Source organism: Coregonus clupeaformis, chromosome 5 (assembly GCF_020615455.1).
Source record: "Coregonus clupeaformis isolate EN_2021a chromosome 5, ASM2061545v1, whole genome shotgun sequence".
NCBI classification, from domain to species: Eukaryota; Metazoa; Chordata; class Actinopteri; order Salmoniformes; family Salmonidae; genus Coregonus; species Coregonus clupeaformis.
Genome location: NC_059196.1, coordinates 40,887,036 through 40,908,820, shown reverse-complemented (window position 1 = coordinate 40,908,820; position 21,785 = coordinate 40,887,036). Strand labels below are relative to the sequence as shown.

The 21,785-nt window shown below is 48.8% G+C and overlaps 1 pseudogene; it reads right to left on the bottom strand.

Annotated features, from left to right (window-relative positions):
• Window positions 1-2,039: 2,039 nt before the first annotated feature.
• LOC121557695 overlaps window positions 2,040-21,785 on the bottom strand; it is a 130,807-nt pseudogene continuing 111,061 nt past the window's right edge.

The following is a 21,785-nucleotide window of genomic DNA, read 5'->3' as shown; positions in this document are numbered from 1 at the left end:
ATTAACAGTAAGAAGAACCGTATGATTCTATTTTGTTCACCATAATCAACTTTAGGCAGGAAAGCAGCTTCATCATAAGTGAAAAAAATTACTGAATTTATGGTCAGTTGAAAAACATGCTGACAAACGAGAAGCAGAATGAGCTACGATCTGATTTAATCTCTATAATAAATTGATTATTTTTAAGCTCATGGTCTATCTCAATTGGCTGACAAATAGATTTGGGAAAGCTTCCACTGAAGACAAATGCACCAGTTCCACACAGAAACACAAACACACACACACACACACACACACACACACACACACACACACACACACACACACACACACACACACACACACACACACACACACACACACACACACACAACGCACACACACAAACACACAGAAATACAAGCGTAAGACACACACATGCACACACACACACTGTGAGACTGTCCCAGGTCATGAATGATGCAGTCGTGCTGTGTGGTGGTTAGTATTCGGTGTGTGTGTGTGTACAGTACCAGTCAAAAGTTTGGACACACCTGCTCATTCAAGGGTTTTTCTTTATTTTTACTATTTTTTACATTGTAGAATAATAGTGAAGACATCAAAACTATGAAATAACACATATGGAATCATTTAGTAACCAGGAAAGTGTTAAACAAATAAAAAAATATGTTATATTTGAGATTCTTCAAAGTAGCCAGCCTTTGCCTTGATGACAGCTTTGCACACTCTTAGCATTCTATAATATAATAATAATATAATAATAATAATAATAATATGCCATTTAGCAGACGCTTTTATCCAAAGCGACTTACAGTCATGCGTGCATACATTTTTGTGTATGGGTGGTCCCGGGGATCGAACCCACTACCTTGGCGTTACAAGCGCCGTGCTCTACCAGTTGAGCTACAGAGGACCTCAACCAGCTTCACCTGGAATGCTTTTCCAAATGTCTTGAATGAGTTCCCACATATGCTGAGCACTTGTTGGCTGCTTTTCCTTCACTCTGCGGTCCAACTCAACCCAAACCATCTCAATTGGGTTGAGGACGGGGGATTGTGGAGGCCAGGTCATCTGATGCAGCACTCCATCACTCTTCCTCTTGGTCAAATAGCCCTTACACAGCTTGGAGGTGTGTTGGGTCATTGTCCTGTTGAAAAACAAATGATTGTCCCACTAAGCTCAACCCTATGGGATGGCGTATCACTGCAGAATGCTGTGGTAGCCATGCTCGTTAAGCGTGCCTTGAATTCTAAATAAATCACAGACAGTGTCACCAGCAAAGCACCCCCACACCATCACACCTCCTCCTCCATGCTTCACGGTGGGAACTACGCATGTGGAGATCATCCGTTCACCTACACTGCATCTCACAAAGACACAGCGGTTGGAACCAAAAATCTCCAATTTCGACTCATCAGACCAAAGGACAAAGTTCCACCGGTCTAATGTCCATTGCTCGTGTTTCTTGGCCCAAGCAGGTCTCTTCTTCTTATTGTTGTCCTTTAGTAGTGACTTCTTTGCAGCAATTCGACCATGAAGGCCTGATTCACGCAGTCTCCTCTGAACAGTTGATGTTGAGATGTGTCTGTTACTTGAACTCTGTGAAGCATTTATTTGAGGCTGGTAACTCTAATGAACTTCTCAGCTGCAGCAGAGGTAACTCTGGCTCTTCCATTCCTGTGGCGGTCCTGTGTCTTCACTATTATTCTACAATGTAAAAAAATAGTAAAAATAAAGAAAACCTTGGAATGAGTAGGTGTGTGCAAACTTTAGACTGGTACTATATATATGCGTGTATATGTGTGTATATGAGAGGACAGGCTGGGCCAGTTTGGACACAACACGCATGGACACAGGCGCACAATGGACTGACACACACACATTTGGAAGTGTGTTTGGCAGTGGGTCAGTAGAAAAGCAGTTCCACTCCTCGCTCTCTTCAGTCTCACCGTCCACCTACCTCCATATGCTCAGACAGGAGGTGATAGTAATTCAACATAAGAAGACGCAGAGATAAAATACTGTTCTTATTTTTCCTCCTACTCGTCTGTCTGTTTGGTCAGAGGAGAGAGGGAGGGTGTGGACCAGTGAATCTGGCCTGCCATGACAATATCTGTTGTCCTTCACGTTAACACATTTCACAAACAACGGTGTGTGTGTGTGTGTGTGTGTGTGTCTGTGTCTGTGTGTGTGTGTGTGTGTGTGTGTCTGTGTCTGTGTGTCTGTGTGTGTGTGTGTGTGTGTCTGTGTCTGTGTCTGTGTCTGTGTCTGTGTCTGTGTCTGTGTCTGTGTGTCTGTGTGTCTGTGTGTGTGTGTGTGTGTACCTGTATAATGAGAGCAGATGCCACCACAGCCCTCAGGTACTGCATTGGTTCCTCTGGCCCCTCCCACTTACTCTGCCAGCTCAGTGGACACTGCAGAGACAGACAGATGGAGAGAAGAACACAGTGGGAGAGAGAATCAGATTCATACTAACATGGGGAGAGCAGAGAGAGAACAGGATTCATACTAACATGGGGAGAGCAGAGAGAGAACAGGATTCATTTTTTCCTCTGCTGCTGCTCTTGATGTGTGTGTGTGTGTGTTCTCAAATGAAGGGCTCACTTCCCAGAGCTTTAACTCCCAGAGCAGGTTAGGAGGAGCAGCTCTTATTCCGATGCTATTAGAAAGAGAACAAAGCTGTGCCCCTAGAGACCACACACACACACACACACACACACACACACATACACTTACTCTGGTGTTTCTCGGCCTTAGCAGAGCTAAACGGCTGCCTGTCAGTCTCTGTTCTCCTCTAGCCAGCCCATCTCAGCCCAGTCCAGCCCATCTCAGCCCAGTCCAGATCACAGTAAGGAACACACTATGAACTATTTGAGACAGATCGGTGGGACACACGTCTCATACATACTATAGCTAGCCTATTCAAAGACAAACAGACCCATGGACACACACACCCCTTTGTAGAATCCATGCAGCTGCAGTGCAGAGTGAAGGAGCTACAGTGAGATGGGAATAGAGGGCCGGTTGTGGAGAGACTGATTATAATGAGAGAGAGAGAGAGAGAGAGAGAGAGAGAGAGAGAGAGAGAGAGAGAGAGAGAGAGAGAGAGAGAGAGAGAGAGAGAGAGAGAGAGAGAGAGAGAGAGAGAGAGAGAATTTAAGGCAGCTCTCACAGGATTATGGGACGGAGAGGGAGAGGCAGCAACGTCCAAATCTATCCCCCTCCTCCATCCCTTCCTCCCTTCCTCCATCCTTATCTGCCTCTCCCTCCTTTCCTCTCTCCTTATCCCAGCCTAGAGGCGCACAGGTGGAGATACACTGACTTCCAAAAACCTGGGGGATAACTTGCTGGATGAGGTTGTGTGTGAGATTAGTTTGTGTTTGTGAGTGTGTATTTGGAACAGTACGTCAAAGTGTGTCTCTTAACTAACGTTGTCTGTGGGATCAAAGTAGAGGTGGGGCAGTTGGAAATGACTCCCACTGGCTAACTCTGATCCTTCAATCACAGAAGAGGATTAGAAAATAATCAAGCGTCCAATCAGAGCCTGGAGTCAAACAGGGGGCCGTCTCATCATCAGACCCATCAGCAGTCCCAGTCCCACAGAACAGATAACATGAACAGAAAGAGGAGGAAGAAGGAAGGAGAGATAAGAAAGAAGGAAGGAGAGATAAGAAAGAGGGAAGGAGGAATAAGAAAGAGGGAAGGAGAGATAAGAAAGAGGGAAGGAGAGATAAGAAAGAGGGAAAGAGAGATAAGAATGAAGGAAGGAGAGATAAGAAAGAGGGAAGGAGAGATAATAAAGAGGGAAGGAGAGATAAGAAAGAGGGAAGGATGAGCAGAAAGAGGGAAGGAGAGATAAGAAAGAGGGAAGGATGATCAGAAAGAGGGAAGGAGAGATAAGAAAGAGGGAAGGATGATCAGAAAGAGGGAAGGAAAGATAAGAAAGAGGGAAGGAGAGATAAGAAAGAGGGAAGGAGAGATAAGAAAGAGGGAAGGATGAGCAGAAAGAGGGAAGGAGAGATAAGAAAGAGGGAAGGATGATCAGAAAGAGGGAAGGAAAGATAAGAAAGAGGGAAGGAGAGATAAGAAAGAAGGGGAAATCCTTTATTTTAAGGGTTCATAATAAACCATTTATAAGGCATTTACAAACATTTTACTCACATCTATTAATCAATACTCCCACATTTGTAAATGTTAGTAAGCTAGTTATTCACACATGTATAGATTCTTAAATATCCTATGTTGTGTGGTTATTAGTTTACCAGGTACTGCTGGAATGTGATAAAATACACTGGTCACTCAAAACATTTATAAAGTATTTATGAAGCATAAATAGCGCTCACTTTAAATTAGGGGCTGCAAAAATACTTGACTAATGATTAATAAATGGTGAACACGCACTTTATAAATGCCTTATATATGGTTTAGTATGGACCCTTAAAATAAAGTGTTACCGAAAAGGGCTGTGATGGTCTGATGCCAAGCCCATGGGATGGTAACAGATACACACACACACACACACACGCTCTGTGCCTTTTGGTTGAGTAGAGCAGTGGCCAGTTTGTGGATGTCAGCAGTGAGCAGTCCCTCTGATCACCTTACTCATGGCAGCCAGGGATTGGTGAATCCCCTGGACCAATCGGATAGTGTTGAACTGTTCCAGAAAGATGAAGGACAAGACAGGTGACCCCTGTGGGCAGGGCCACTTTTTGATGGATGAGAGACGAGCCCTGGGAGAGAGAGAGATAGATAGATAGATAGATTGAGTGAGTGAGTGATGAGTGAGTGGTGAGTGGTGAGTGAGTGAGTGAGTGAGTGAGTGAGTGAGTGAGTGAGTGAGTGATGAGTGAGTGGTGAGTGAGTGAGTGAGTGAGTGAGTAGAGAGAGAGAGAGAGAGAGAGAGAGAGAGAGAGAGAGAGAGAGAGAGAGAGAGAGAGAGAGAGAGAGAGAGAGAGAGAGAGAGAGAGAGAGAGAGAGAGAGATAATTGAATGACATGTACTGTATGAAAATTACTAACTAGTCCCAGTTGCTGTGTAAAATGCATGCCACCCCCCTAGCTTAATGCCAACCAATGATTAATAGGTGATTACCAGAGAGGTGATTAGCTATCTGCTAGGAGGTAGTAGGAGGAGTAATTAGCTGGTCATTAGCTGCTAGTCCAGTGTTGAGCTGGTTTATACACCACCCCCTACAGAGAGGCGGTTTGCCCCCTTTAGACAGATCAATGGAATGGAGCCTTCATATCTGGTACCGTCAGGTGGCTGGGAGGCCTGACACACACAAGCTCGCTCGCTCACGCGTACACACAAACACACCAAAATGAGTTGTCAAAGTGTTGTGTTGCATGTTTACAGTGGACCCGGTGAACAAAAGAATATACAAACCAATGGTACAGGAGTGAATTCAATTAGCAAAAACATACTGGTCTGACACATTAACACTCCTGTATTCACAGGATCACTCTCTCCTAAGACAATAAAACAGAGACACACTGTCCTCCTCTCCTCTCCTCTCCTCTCCTCTCCTCTCCTCTCCTCTCCTCTCCTCTCCTCTCCTCTCCTCTCCTCTCCTCTCCTCTCCTCTCCTCTCCTCCTCCTCTTTTTTTCTTTCTGTTGTTTGTGTTCTTCCTACGTGATGTATTCTCTCCCCCTGGTGCAGGCTGGGTAAGATATGCTAATTAAGGTTTACAAGGATCCAAGGAGGGACCCGCCATTAATTAAAACCAGCGGGGTGCTGCACAGGATTCTGGGATGTCAAGCAACATTAACACAATGCATCATTCTTGTATTGATATCAAACACAACAACTGTGTGTGTGTGGCCTATTCTTACTCTCAGAAAATAATACATAGTATTGAGCTCATATCCTGGTCCTGAAGAAATAACAATGACGTCCGCAACACACCAACTCTCCTCCACTATAGCAACATGAATCACTAAATAAACTGATTACCCACCTGAGAGACTAACAGGGGGAATGTTTAAAGAAGGAACAAACACACACACACGCACACGCACACACACGCACGCACACATGCACACACACATATATGCACACACTCGGAGAGCACAATACACAAGCCCAAGATGAACGTAATCAGACTGGGATTATATTGGAGTAAACAACACAGGAACACACACTGAATACATTATCTGGATCCACAGAGAACCACTGTTAGTATGGACCCATGTGACAAACACTTCCATATCCACAGAGAACCACTGTTAGTATGGACCCATGTGAAAAACACTTGCATACCCGCAGAGAAAGTGAATGCATTATGTAAGAATCAGCAGTGGTGGTGGTGCACGAACGTTGAAATATTTGGGGATTTTGCGCATCAATGCTCTGGTGAATCCACACCCAGTTAAGTATGACGCATTGATTTAAAGAAAGACAAATTGGGCAAAGGGGACACGACATAACCTCATTAATGACTCCTAGGGTATTATTAACATAAAATAAGCTTGTTTACAAAGAAAATAAAAATATCCAGTCCAATAAAAAAATTGGAGGCCCCTTACACAAAATGTATCGCGCATAGAATTAAAAAGGTATTGTCGGACATTATTCATTCTAATCAGACAGGTTTTTTACATGGTCAATACATTGGAGATAATATAAGGCAAGTACTGGAAACAATAGAACACTTTGAAAAATGTGGGAAACCAGGCCTGCTATTCATTGCAGACTTTGAAAAGGCATTTAATAAAGTACGACTGGAGTTTATATATAAATGCCTGGAGCATTTCCATTTTTGAGAATCTCTTATAAAATGGGTTAAACTCATGTATAGTAACCCTAGGTGTAAAATAGTAAATAATGGCTATTTCTCAGAAAGTTTTAAACTGTCAAGAGGAGTAAAACAAGGTTGTCCACTATCAGCATATCTATTTATTATGGCCATCGAAATGTTAGCTATTAAAATCAGATCCAAAAATATTTTCAAGGGATTAGAAGTCCAGGGCTTAAAAACAAAGGTGTCATTGTACGCTGACGATTCATGTTTTCTTTTCAATCCACAATTTGAATCCCTCCACCGCCTCATAGAGGATCTAGATATGATCTGATCAAGTCTTTGTCAGTGGGCAAACGTACAAAATCAACAGGGGATCAAATACTTTTTTCCCTAACTGTATAGTAAGTATTGGATCACAAAAAAAAAATGGACATTACCATGTAGTTTACCAATAAAATGTTCTGATGGTGATGTGGATATACTCGGAATACATATCCCAAATGAAATAAATTATCTTACTCCAATACATTTTAATAGAAAGTTAGGAAAAATAGATAAGATCTTGCTACCATGGAAAGGTTTATACCTGTCTAATTGTGGAAAAATCACCCTGATTAACTCTTTAGTATTATCCCAGTTTACCTATTTGCTTATGGTCTTGCCTACGCCTAGCGAACAGTTTTTAAAATTATATGAGAAAGAAATATTCAATTTTATTTGGAACGTCAAGCCAGACAAAATTAAACGGGCCTATTTATATAATGAATATGAATTCAGAGGACAGAAATTATTAAATATTAAAGCATTAGACCTATCACCAAAAGCTTCAGTCATATAAAAATTATACTTAAATCCGAACTGGTTCTCTAGCAAATTAGTAAGATTGTCTCACCCCATGTTCAAGAAAGGCCCTTTCCCTTTATTCAGATTACAACCTCTCACTTTCAGTTATTTGAAAAGGAAATAATCTCCCAAATATCACTATTTCTAAAACAAGCCATAGAAAGTTGGTTGAATTTTCAATTTAATCCTCCAGAAACGACAGAACAAATAATGTAGCAAATATTGTGGTTAAACTCAAATATTCTAATTGATAAAAATACATTATTTTTTGAGAAAATGTTTAAAAAAGGTATAATCTTCGTAAATGATATCATAGGTAGGACTGGTGGAGTTATGTTGCACATGCAGCTAACAAAAACATATGGAAATGTGTCACGCCCTGGCTCTGGGGACTGTTGAGCCAGGGTGTGTAGTTTTTGTGTTATTTTCTATGTTGTGTTTTCTAGATCGTTTAGATCTATGTTGGCCAGGGTGGTTCCCAATCAGAGGCAGCTGTATCTCGTTGTCTCTGATTGGGAACCATACTTAGGCAGCCTGTTTGGCACTAGTCGGTGTGGGATCTTGTTCCGTAAAGGTTTGTTTTGTGTAACCTAGGACTTCACGTATCGTTTGTTTGTTGTTTTTTGTCATGTGTTCAGTACTAAATAAAATGTACGCATATCATGCTGCGCCTTGGTCCGTATCTCGTACGTAAACAATCGTGACAGAAGATCCCACCAAAAGAGGACCAAGCAGCGTGTCCAGGAACAGACAGCCTGGACCTGGAAGGAGATCCTGGACGGGAAGGGATCCTGGACTTGGGAGGAGATTCAGGCCGGAATGGATTGCCGTCCTTGGGAGGAGACTGTGGAGGCGCGCTATAGAGAGGAGCAGCGGCAACGCAGAGGGTACCGGCCGAGGAGGAAGCCCGAGAGACAGCCCCAAGAAAATGTTTGGGGGGGCTAAAAGGGTGGTTGGCGGAGCCTAGGGTTAGAGCAGAGCCAACTCCCCGTACTCAGGCTAGGAAGCGTGTGACTGGGCAGGCTCCGTGTTATGCGGAGCCACGTACTGTGCCGCGAGTGTTCCGGCACAGTCCTGTACGTCCTGTGCTAGCACCACGCACGTGTCGTGCAAAGATGGGCATTCAGCCAGGACGGGGTGTGCCGGCTCAACGCTCGTGGTCTCCAGTACGCCTCCTCGGTCCCGTATATCCTGCGCCAGTGCCACGTGCTGTAGCGCCAGAATGAGTGCACAGTCCCGTACGTCCTGTGCTGATGCCTCACTCATATTGTGTGGAAGTAGGCATTCAGCCAGGACGGGTTGTGTCAGCTCTCCGCTCCAGACCTCCAGTCCGCATCCACAGTCCGGCCCGGCCCGTTCCGGCTCCCCGCAGCAAGCCAGTGGTGCGTGTTCCCAGTCCAGCCCGGCCTGTTCCTGTCCCTCGCGCCAAGCCAGTGGTGCGCCCGCCAGCCCGGTCCGGCCTGTTCCTGCCCCTCGCACCAAGCCAGTGGTGCGCGCCGCCAGCCCGGTCCGGCCTGTTCCTGCCCCTCGCACCAAGCCAGTGGTGCGCGTCGCCAGCCCGGTCCGGCCTGTTCCTGTCCCTCGCACCAAGCCAGTGGTGCGCGTCGCAGCCCGGTCCGGCCTTTCCTGCCCCCCGCACTAGCCAGGGGTGCTGGCCGCCAGCCCGGTCCGGCCTGTTCCTGCTCCCCGCACCAAGACAGTGGTGCGCGTCGTCAGCCCGGTCCGGCCCGTTCTGCCTCCCGCACCCAGCCAGTGGTGCGCGTCGTCAGCCCAGTCCGGCCCGTTCCTGCTCCCCGCACCACCAGTGGTGCGCTGGCCGTCAGCCCGGTCCAGCCCGTTCCTGCTCCCCGCACCAAGCCAGTGGTGCATGTGTCCAGTCCGGCACGGCCCGTGCCTGTTCCACCGGTGCCTGGTCCTGCACCAGTCAGCTGCTCCACTCCGGAGCCAGAGCAATCCGCTCCACCGGGGTCCGGTCCAACTCCAGTCAGCGGATCCACTCCGGAGCCAGAGCAATCCGCTCCACCAGTGTCCAGTCCAGCTCCGGCCAGCGGCTCCAGTCCGGAGCCTGTACGATTTGATCCACCGTCGTCGGGTCCAGCTCCAGTCAGCGGTGCCAGACCAGATCAGGGGCGCAACGGGGAGGTGGAGAGAAATGGTGGTCACGCCCGGAGCCGGATCCGCCTCCGAGGCGTAATTCCCACACGGCCCCTACCCTGTTGTGTTTGTGTGGCGCGGTCGCAGTCCGTAAAGGTTTGTTTTGTGTAACCTAGGACTTCACATATCGTTTGTTTGTTGTTTTTCGTCGTGTGTTCAGTACTAAATAAAATGTACGCTTATCACGCTGCGCCTTGGTCCGTATCTCGTACGTAAACGATCGTGACAAAATGTCTGCTCTACCCAAAATTACAACCAAATAATTGCATCATTACCGCAAAAAATGGAAGAGGAAAGTGGAAGGGGGAAAAAGTAAGGAACTTGTCTGTCGGCCCTGCATTAAAGAACATAATTGGTTAAATAAAAAAGTAGACCAGTTTCATTTAAGGACCAAAGGATTGACAGCCGTCCCATATAGATTGCAAAATAGTTGGGAAGATATTTTTGACGTACCGATTCCATGGCATAGTGTTTATGAAATGATATGCAAAACGATGCCGGATTCAAAATTTAGAATTTTTTTATTTAAATTATAATACAAAATTCTTGCTACCAATAGAATGTTATTTACATGGGGGATACAATCTTCCCAGCTCTGCAGATTTTGCTGCGAAGAGACAGAATCATTAGATCACTTGTTTTGGTACTGTCCATTTGTAGCTTGTTTTTGGACACAAGTCCAGGAATGGCTGAAGGATTGCAATATTTACCTGGAGCTAACCCTGCAGATAGCACTACTGGGTGATCTGAAAAGTCATAGTCAATCGATCAATAATATAATAATACTTTTAGCAAAAATGTTTATTTTCAATTTATAATCTGTAGAAACAATGAGAATAGAAGGGTTCAGATCTTTTGCGAAACATCACAGTACTGTTGAAAAATATATGGCTAATAGATATCCAATATGGATGGTTTTAAGAGATAGATGGGAGGTGTTGAATGAGCTGAAGGATGGGACTAATAACAACTAACAACATCTAATAACAACAAGATAACTAATATAAAGCATACTGTGTCCATAATAAGTATATAGGTTATAGGTTGAGAGCTTTTGTGAAAGAGCACAGTTAGAATGATATGGCATATAGAAGCAAACCGGATGGACAAAATGAAAATTATCGGAGAGGTTGAGGGTAGAGGAAGTTCAGGAGTAAAAACAAACAAAATAGAATTATTGTAAAATTGACTGTGTCCATAAAATGTATATAGTATGTATAAGCTGGAAGTAAAGGCCTAAGCGTTGTTGTTCACTAGTTTACTCCAATTAGGGAAGGGGTGGTGGGGTTGGAAAATAATAAAGGCAAATATATTTATAATTTTTCCCCAATTTTTTTTTTTACAAATCCAGTCTCCACTTCTACTAAACACAAACCTTATTATAGCCAGTTAGAAAACACTTCACTCACCTCAATGACCAATCAACAGACAACAACAGCAGCTGTGAGGTCATTAGCATATACACCCAATCATACTCCTATTACTGAGGCTAGGAAGATGAAGGTACATCAACAGTACACGTACAACACACATAATAATATATCATGTTTTCAGGCACACAGAACAAGACTGATACTAATGAGAGACAGAGAGTGAAGAAGGGAGGGAGGGAGGGAGGGAGAAATAATAGAATAAGGAGGGAGGGAGAGAGAGAGAGAGAGAGAGAGAGAGAGAGAGAGAGAGAGAGAGAGAGAGAGAGAGAGAGAGAGAGAGAGAGAGAGAGAGAGAGAGAGAGAATAGAATGACTAGGGAGGGAGAGAGAGAGAGAATAGAATGAGGAGGGAGAGAGAGGAAATAGAATGAGGAAGGAGGGAGAGAGAGAATATAATGAGGGAGAGAGAGAATAGAATGAGGAGGGAGATCGAGAGAGATAATAGAATGAGGAGGGAGAGAGAGACAAAATAGAATGAGGAGGGAGAGAGAGAGGGAATATAATGAGGAGGGAGAGAGATAATATGATGAGGAGGGAGAGAGAGAGAATATAATGAGGAGGGAGAGAGAGAGAATAGAATGAGGAGGAAGAGAGAGAGAGAATAGAATGAGGAGGAAGAGAGAGAGACAATATAATGAGGAGGGAGAGAGAGAGAATAGAATGAGGAGGGAGGGAGAGAGAGAATATAATGAGGAGGGAGAGAGAGAGAATATAATGAGGAGGGAGAGAGAGAGAATAGAATGTGGATGGAGAGACAGAGAGATAATAGAATGAGGAAGGAGAGAGAGAGAGAATAGAATGAGGGGGAGAGAGATAATATAATATGGAGGGAGAGAGAAACTGAATATAATGAGGAGGGAGAGAGAGAATAGAATGAGGGATAGAGAGATAATAAAATGTGGAGGGAGAGAGAAACAGAATATAATGAGGAGGGAGAGAGAGAATAGAATGAGGGAGAGAGAGATAATATAATAAGGAGGGAGGGAGAGAGAGAATAGAATGAAAAGGGAGGAGAGAGACATAATAGAATGAGGAGGGAAAGAGAGGGAGGGAGAGAGAGAGAATACAATGAGGGAGAGAGAGATAATATAATATGGAGGGAGAGAGAAACAGAATATAATGAGGAGGGAGAGAGAGAATAGAATGAGGGATAGAGAGATAATAAAATGTGGAGGGAGAGAGAAACATAATATAATGAGGAGGGAGAGAGAGAATAGAATGAGGGAGAGAGAGAGATAATATAATAAGGAGGGAGGGAGAGAGAGAATAGAATGAAAAGGGAGGAGAGAGACATAATAGAATGAGGAGGGAAAGAGAGGGAGGGAGAGAGAGAGAATAGAATGAGGAGGGAGAGAGAGAGAATATAATGAGGAGGGAGGAGAGAGAGAATAGAATGAGGAGGGAGAGAGAGAGAGAATATAATGAGGAGGGAGAGAGAGAATATAATGAGGAGGGAGGGAGAGAGAGAATATAATGAGGAGGGAGAGATAGAGAGAATAAAATGAGGAGGGAGAGAGAGAATATAATGAGGAGGGAGGGAGAGAATATAATGAGGAGGGAGAGAGAGAGAATAGAATGAGGAGGGAGAGAGATAATAGAATGAGGAGGGAGAGAGCGAGAATAGAATGAGGAGGGAAAGAGAGGGAGGAGAGAGATATAATATAATGAGGAGGGAGAGAGAGAGAGAATATAATGAGGAGGGAGAAAGAGAGAGACAATCGAATAAGGAGGGAGGAGAGAGACATAATAGAATGAGGAGGGAAAGAGAGGGAGGGAGAGAGAGAGAATAGAATGGAGGGAGAGAGAGAATAGAATGAGGAGGAAGAGAGAGAATATAATGAGGAAGGAGAGAGAGAATAGAATGAGGGAGAGAGAGAGAGAATTAGTTGAGGAGGGAGAGAGAGAATAGAATGAGGGGGGAGGGAGAGAGAATAGAATGAGGAGGGAGAGAGAGAGAATAGAATGAGGAGGGAAAGAGAGGGAGGAGAGAGAGAGAATATAATGAGGAGGGAGAGAGAGAATATAATGAGGAGGGAGAGAGAGAATATAATGAGGAGGGAGAGAGAGAATAGAATGAGGAGGGAGAGAGAGAATAGAATGAGGAGGGAGAGAGAGAGAATAGAATGAGGAGGGAAAGAGAGGGAGGAGAGAGAGAATATAAGGAGGAGGGAGAGAGAGAGAGAGAGAGAGAGAGAGAGAATAGAATGAGGAGGGAGAGAGAGAGAATAGAATGAGGAGGGAGAGAGAGAGAGAATAGAATGAGGAGGGAGAGAGAGAGAGAATAGAATGAGGGGGGAGAGAGAGAATATAATGAGGAGGGAGAGAGAGAGAGAATAGAATGTGGAGTTAGAGAGAGAGAGGGAATAGAATGAGGAGGGAGAGAGAGAGAGAGAATAGAATGAGGGAGAGAGAGATAATATAATGTGGAGGGAGAGAGAGAGAGAGAATAGAATGAGGGGGGAGAGAGAGAGATAATACAGTGAGGAGGGAGGAGAGAGAGAATAGAATGAGGAGGGAGAGAGAGAGAATATAATGAGGAGGGAGAGAGAGAGAGAGAGATAATAGAATGTGGAGGGAGAGAGAGAGAGAGAGGGAGAATATAATGAGGAGGGAGAGAGAGAGAATAGAATGAGGGAGAGAGAGATAATATAATGTGGAGGGAGAGAGAGAGAAAATAGAATGAGGAGGAGAGAGAATACAATGAGGAGGGAGGAGAGAGAGAGAATAGAATGAGGGAGAGAGAGATAATATAATGTGGACGGAGAGAGAGAGAAAATAGAATGAGGAGGGAGAGAGAGAATACAATGAGGAGGAAGAGAGAGAATGTAATGAGGTTGAGAGAGAGAATATAATGAGGAGGGAGAGAGAGAGAAAATAGAATGAGGAGGAGAGAGACTACAATGAGGAAGAGAGAGAGAGAGAATAGAATGAGGAGAGAGAGAATAGAATGAGATAGAGAGAGAGAGAATACAATGAGGAGGGATAGAGAGAGAGAGAATAGAATGAGGAGGGAGGGAGAGAGAGAGGTGGGCTAAATGATTTAACACATAAGGGGACGTTGCACAGATTTGAAAGGTGGTGGTTTCTAAGCAACTGCACACACTAGCAAAAAAGCGGAGTGAGCAGCCATTGGCCAACACACACACACCTTATCAAGCACACACACACAAGGCAGCTGTTCAGGTAGATAGAGGAGAGAGCAGAGAGGGAGTGAAAAAGACAGAAAGTGAGAGAGAGAGAGAGCAGAGAAGGAGAGAGAGTTACCTGGTCGAGTTTATTCCATTGGTTGAGGACAGGAGAGAGGCCATTGGACCAGATCTTTCTGTCGAACTTTGATCCTGCTGCTACCGAGCGGCTCAGAATCCTCAGCTGGGAGATGACCTGGAGACAGACAGACAGACAGACAAAGGGTGGAGGAGTTAAAGTGTGTGGACATTGACCTTGACAATTCAGCACAGTATTTCAATCAGTCGATCCATACAAAAACAGACCAGCAGAAAAGTTTCTACTTTGATAGGTTTCTGTTCTGAGGTATGAGTGTGTTTGCTGGTCTGTGGAGATCAGACGAAGGGTCTGTCTAATAAATGGGTTTCATTTGATCTGGGTGAACTTTCCACTAACACCTGCTTTATCAGCCTCGCTCAGGAGAGAGAGAGGCAGAGGATAGAGAGAGAGGGAGGATAGAGCGAGAGGGAGGATAGAGAGAGGGGGAGGAGAGAGAGAGGCAGAGGATAGAGAGAGAGGAAGGATAGAGAGAGGGGAAGGAGAGAGAGAGGGAGGATAGAGTGAGGGGGAGGAGAGAGAGGCAGAGGATAGAGAGAGTGGGAGGAGAGAGAGAGGCAGAGGATAGAGGGAGGGGGAGGGAGAGATGGGAGGAGAGAGAGAGGGAGGAGAGAGAGAGAGGGAGGATAGAGAGATGGGGAAGAGAGTTGGGGAGGAGAGAGAGAGGGAGGAGAGAGAGAGGCAGAGGAAAGAGAGAGGGGGAGGAGAGAGATGGGGGAGGAGAGAGAGAGGGAGGATAGAGAGGGGGGAGAGAGAGAGAGGCAGAGGATAGAGAGGGGGAGGAGAGAGAAAGGGGGGAGAGAGAGGGGGATGAAAGAGAGAGAGGGGAGGAGAGAGAGAGGGAAGGAGAGAGAGATGGGGTGGAGAGAGAGAAGGGGAGGATAGAGCGAGGGGGAAGATAGAGAGAGGGGGAGGAAAGAGAGAGGCAGAGGATAGAGAGAGAGGGAGGATAGAGAGAGGGGGAGGGGGATGGGAGAGAGGGGGAGGAGAGAGAGAGGCAGAGAGGGGAGGGAGAGAGAGGGGGAGGAGAGAGGGGGAGGAGAGAGAGGGGGAGGGAGAGAGAGGGGGAGGAGAGAGAGGGGGAGGAGAGAGACGGGGGAGGAGAGAGAGGGGGATGAGAGAGAGAGAGGGAGGAGAGAGCGAGGCAGAGGATCGAGAGAGGGGGAGGAGGGAGATGTGGGAGGAGAGAGAGAGGGGGAGGATAGAGAGAGGGGGAGGAGAGAGAGGGGGAGAGGATAGAGAGAGGCAGAGGATAGAGAGAGAGGGAGGAGAGAGAGAGCAGAGGATAGAGAGAGGGGGAGGAGAGAGAGAGGGGGAGGATAGAGAGAGGGGGAGGAGAGAGAGAGGGGGAGGAGAGAGGGGAATGAGAGAAAGAGAGAGGGGGGAGAGAGAGAGGTAGAGGATAAGAGAGAGGGAGGATAGAGAGAGGGGGAGAGAAAGGGAGGAGAGAGAGAGGGGGAGGATAGAGATAGACAGAGGATAGAGAGAGAGAGGGAAGATAGAGAGAGGGGGAGGAGAGAGAGGGGGAGGAGAGAGAGAGGGGGAGGAGAGAGAGGGGATGAGAGAGAGAGAGAGGGGAGAGATATGGGGAGAGAGAGAGAGAGGGGAGGATAGAGATAGACAGAGGATAGAGTGAGAGAGGGAAGATAGAGAGAGGGGGAGGATAGAGAGAGGGGGAGGAGAGAGAGGGGGAGGAGAGAGAGAGGGGGAGGAGAGAGGGGGATGAGAGAGAGAGGGGGGGAGAGAGAGAGGTAGAGGATAGAGAGAGAGGGAGGATAGAGAGAGGGGGGAGAGATGGGGAGGAGAGAGAGAGGCAGAGGATAGAGTGAGGGGGGCGGTGAGAGATGGGGGGAGGAGAGAGAGAAGGAGGAGAGCGAGAGAGGGAACATAGAGAGAGGGTGAGGATAGAGAGAGGGGGGAGATAGGGAGAGGGGGAGGAGAGAGAGAGGCAGAGGATAGAGAGGGAGGGAGGATAGAGAGAGGGGGAGGAGAGAGAGGGGGGTGAGAGAGGGGGGAGATAGGAGAGAGGGAGGAGAGAGAGAGGCAGAGGATAGAGAGAGAGGGAGGATAGAGAGAGGGGGAGGAGAGAGAGGGGGAGGAGAGAGAGAGAGGGAGGAGAGAGAGAGGCAGAGGAGAGAGAGGGGGGGAGGAGAGAGGGGGAGGATAGAGAGATGGGGTGGAGAGAGAGAAGGGAGGAGAGAGAGGGGAGGATAGAGCGAGGGGGAAGATAGAGAGAGGGGGAGAAGAGAGAGAGGCAGAGGATAGAGAGAGAGGGGGAGAGAGAGAGGGAGGAGAGAGAGGGGGAGGAGAGAGAGGCAGAGGAGAGAGAGAGAGGAGGATGAGCAGAGGGGGGAGAGAGATGGGAGAGAGGGGGAGGAGAGAGAGAGGAAGAGAGGGGGAGGGAGAGAGAGGGGAGGAGAGCGAGGGGGAGGGAGAGAGAGGGGGAGGAGAGAGAGGGGGAGGGAGAGAGACGGGGAGGAGAGAGGGGATGAGAGAGAGAGAGGGAGGAGAGAGAGAGGCAGAGGAGAGAGAGGGGGAGGAGAGAGGGAGGATAGAGAGATGGGGTGGAGAGAGAGAAGGGGAGGAGAGAGAGAGGGGGAGGATAGAGCGAGGGGGAAGATAGAGAGAGGGGGAGAAGAGAGAGAGGCAGAGGATAGAGAGAGAGGGAGGAGAGAGAGAGGGGGGAGAGAGGGGGAGGAGAGAGAGAGGCAGAGGGAGGAGAGAGAGGCAGACGAGAGAGAGAGGGGGAGGAGAGAGGGGGAGGATAGAGAGATGGGGTGGAGAGAGAGAAGGGGAGGAGAGAGAGAGGGGGAGGATAGAGCGAGGGGGAAGATAGAGAGAGGGGGAGAAGAGAGAGAGGCAGAGGATAGAGAGAGATGGAGGAAAGAGAGAGGGGGAGGGGAGAGAGGATGAGGAGAGAGAGAGGCAGAGGGAGGAGAGAGAGGCAGAGGATAGACGGGGAGGAGAGAGATGAGTGAGGAGAGAGAGGCAAATGATAGAGAGAGAGGGACGATAGAGAGAGTGGGGAGAGAGAGAGGCAGAGGATAGAGGGAGATGTGGGAGGAGAGAGATGGATGAGGAGAGAGAGAGAGGGAGGAGAGAGAGAAAGGGAGGATAGAGAGAGGCAGAGGATAGTGAGAGAGGGAGGATAGAGAGAGAGAGGCAGATGATAGAGAGAGGGGGGAGAAAGATGGGGAGGAGAGAGAGGGGCAGAGGATAGAGGGAGGGGGAGGAGAGAGAGAGGGGGAGGATAGAGAGATGGGGTGGAGAGAGAGAAGGGGAGGAGAGAGATGGGGGAGGCGAGAGAGAGGGGGAGGATAGAGAGAGAGAGGATAGAGAGAGAGAGGGAAGATAGAGAGAGGGTGAGGATAGAGAGAGGGGGGAGAAAGAGAGAGGGGGAGGAGAGAGAGAGGGAGGATAGAGAGAGGGGCAGGAGAGAGAGGGGGAGGAGAGAGAGGCAGAGGAGAGAGAGAGGGGGAGGAGAGAGGGGGAGGAGAGAGAGAGAGGGGAGGAGAGACAGAGGCAGATGATAGAGAGAGAGGGAGGATAGAGAGAGGGGGGGAGAGAGATGGGGAGGAGAGAGAGGGGCAGAGGATAGAGGGAGGGGGAGGAGAGAGATGGGGGAGAAGAAGGAGAGAGGGGGAGGAGAGAGAGGGGGAGGAGACAGAAGCAGAGGATAGAGAGAGGGGGAGAGGAGAGAGGGGGAGGAGAGAGAGGGGGAGGATAGAGAGATGGGGTGGAGAGAGAGAAGGGGAGGAGAGAGAGAGGGGGAGGATAGACCGAGGGGGAAGATAGAGAGAGGGTGAGGAGAGAGAGAGGCAGAGGATAGAGAGAGAGGGAGGATAGAGAGAGGGGGAGTGGGAGGGGAGAGAGGGGGAGGAGAGAGAGAGGGGAGGAGAGAGAGGGGGGGAGGAGAGAGAGAGACAGAGGATAGAGAGAGAGGGAGGGAGGATAGAGAGAGAGAGGGAAGATAGAGAGAGGGGGAGGATATAGAGAGGGGGAAGATAGAGAGAGAGGGAGGTGAGAGAGAGGCAGAGAATAGAGAGAGAGGGAGGATAGAGAGAGAGAGGGAAGATAGAGAGAGGGGGAGGATAGAGAGAGGGGGACGATAGAGAGAGGGGGAGGAGAGAGAGAGGGAGGATAGAGAGAGGGGGAGGAGAGAGAGGGGGAAGAGAGAGGCAGAGGAGAGTGAGGCAGAGGAGAGAGAGAGGGGGAGGAGAGAGAGAGGCAGAGGATAGAGAGAGAGGGAGGAAAGAGAGAGGGGGAGGGGAGAGAGGGGGAGGAGAGAGAGAGGCAGAGGGAGGAGAGAGAGACAGAGGATAGACGGGGAGGAGAGAGATGGGTGAGGAGAGAGAGAGGCAAATGATAGAGAGAGAGGGACGATAGAGAGAGGGGGGAGAGAGAGAGGCAGAGGATAGAGGGAGATGTGGGAGGAGAGAGATGGATGAGGAGAGAGAGAGAGGGAGGAGAGAGAGAAAGGGAGGATAGAGAGAGGCAGAGGATAGTGAGAGAGGGAGGATAGAGAGAGAGAGGCAGATGATAGAGAGAGGGGGGAGAGAGATGGGGAGGAGAGAGAGGGGCAGAAGGGATAGAGGGAGGGGATCGATAGAGAGAGGGGGAGGAGAGAGAGAGGGAGGATAGAGAGAGTGGGAGGAGAGAGAGGGGGGAGAGAAATGGGGAGGAAGGAGAGGGGCAGAGGATAGAGGGATGGGGAGGAGAGAGATGGGGGGAAGAAGGAGAGAGAGGGAGGATAGAGAGAGGGGAGTGGGAGGGAGAGAGGGGGAGGAGAGAGAGGGGGGAGGAGAGAGAGAGGGAGGATAGAGAGATGGGGTGGAGAGAGAGAAGGGGAGAGAGAGAGAGGTGAGGATAGAGCGAGAAGATAGAGAGAGTGATGAGGAGAGAGAGGGTAGAGATAGAGAGAGAGGGAGGATAGAGAGAGGGAGGAGGAGGAGAGAGGGGGAGAGAGAGAGAGGGAGAGAGAGAGGGGAGGAGAGAGAGAGAAGAGGATAGAGAGAGAGGAGGGAGGATAGAGAGAGAGAGGGAAGATAGAGAGAGGGGGAGATATAGAGAGGGAAGAGTAGAGAGAGATGGGAGGCAGAGAGAGAGAGCAGATAATAGAGAGAGAGGGGAGGATAGAGAGAGAGAGGGAAGATAGAGAGAGGGGGAAGGATAGAGAGAGGGGGGGGCGAGAGAGAGAGGGGGGAGAGAGAGAGGGGGATAGAGAGAGGGGGAGGAGAGAGAGGGGGAGGAGAGATAGGCAGAGAGAGAGGAGGCAGAGGAGAGAGGGAGGAGGAGAGAGAGGCAGGATAGAGAGAGAGGGAGGAAAGAGAGAGGGGGAGGGGGAGAGGGGGAGGAGAGAGAGAGGCAGAGGGAGGAGAGAGAGGCAGAGGATAGACGGGGAGGAGAGAGATGGGTGAGGAGAGAGAGAGGCAAATGATAGAGAGAGAGGGACGATAGAGAGAGGGGGGAGAGAGAGAGGCAGAGGATAGAGGGAGATGTGGGAGGAGAGAGATGGATGAGGAGAGAGAGAGAGGGAGGAGAGAGAGAAAGGGAGGATAGAGAGGCAGAGGATAGTGAGAGAGGGAGGATAGAGAGAGAGAGGCAGATGATAGAGATAGGGAGAGAGATGGGGAGGAGAGAGAGGGGCAGAGGATAGAGGGGGACGATAGAGAGAGGGGGAGGGGAGAGAGAGGAGGATAGAGAGAGAGGAGAGAGAGGGGATGAGAGAGAGGTAGAGGAGAGTGAGGCAGAGGAGAGAGAGAGGGGAGGAGAGAGAGAGGCAGAGGATAGAAGGAGTGAGGAGAGAAGATGGGGAGGAGAAAGAGAGAGAGGGAGGAGTGAGAGGGGAGGATAGAGAGAGCAGAGAGATAGAGAGAGAGGTAGGATATAGAGAGAGAGGAGGATAGAGAGAGGGGGAGGAGAGAGAGGGAGGAGAGAGAGGCAGGAGAGAGAGAGTGAGGGGAGCGTGAGAGATGGGGAGAAGAGAGAGAAGGAGGAGAGAAGAGAGGGAAACATAGAGAGAGGGAGAGGAGAGAGAGAGGGGGGGAGATAGGAGAGGGAGGAGAGAGAGGGCAGAGGATAGAGAGGGGAGGGAGATAGAGAGAGGGGAGGAGAGAGAGGGGGAGAAGAGAGGGGGGAGATAGGAGAGAGGGAGGAGAGAGAGAGGCAGAGGACAGAGAGAGAAGGAGGATAGAGAGAGGGAGGAGAGAGAGGGGAGGAGAGAGAGGCAGAGGAGAGAGGGGGAGAGAGGGGGAGGATAGAGAGATGGGGGTGGAGAGAGAGAGGGGAGGAGAGAGAGGGGAGTGATAGAGCGAGGGGGAAGATAGAGAGAGGGGAGAAGAGAGAGAGGCAGAGGATAGACAGAGAGGGAGGAAAGAGAGAGGGGAGGGGGAGAGGGGAGGAGAGAGAGAGGTAGAGGGAGGAGAGAGAGCGTAGATGGAGGGGAGCGATGGGGAGATAGAGAGAGCAAATGATAGAGAGAGAGGCGATAGAGAGAGGGGAGAGAGAGAGAGAGAGAGAGGCAGAGGATAGAGGAGATGTGGGGAGGAGAGAGATGGATGAGAGAGAGAGAGGGAGGAGAGAGAGAAAGGGAGATAGAGAGAGGTCAGAGGATAGTGAGAGAGGGAGGATAGAGAGAGAGAGGGAAGATAGAATGAGGAGATAGAGAGAGGGGGAAGATAGAGAGAGGGGGAGGAGAGAGAGAAGAGGATAGAGATTGGGGATAGAGAGAGAGAGGAGAGAGAGAGAGGAGGAGAGAGAGGCAGAGGAGAGAGAGAGAGGGGATGAGTAGTGAGAGGGGAGAGAGATGGGGATGAGAGAGAGAGGGCAGAGAGGATAGAGAGAGGGAGAGAGAAATGGGGAGGGAGAGAGAGAGGGAGGTAGAGATAGACAGAGGATAGAGAGAGAGATAGATAGAGAGAGGAAGATGGAGAGAGAGGGGAGAGGATGAGGGAGAGAGAAGAGATAGAGAGAGAGAGGATGAGGAGAGAGGGGAGAGAGGGGATAGAGAGAGGCAGAGTGAGGGAGGCAGTGAGAGATGGAAGGGGGAGAGAGAGAAGGAGGATATTTCGAGAGAGTGGAAAATAGAGAGAGGGAAGGGGAGGATAGAGAGGGGGTAGGGAGAGGGGAGGAGAGAGAGAGGCAGAGGATAGAGAGGGAGGGAGTGATAGAGAGAGGGAGGGAGGAGAGAGGGGGGAGGAGAGAGAGAGCAGACTTAGAGATAGAGGGAGAGGAGAGAGGAGGATAGAGAGATGGGGTGGAGAGAGAGAAGGGAGGAGAGAGAGAGGGGGAGGATAGAGCGAGGGGGAAGATAGAGAGAGGGGGAGAAGAGAGAG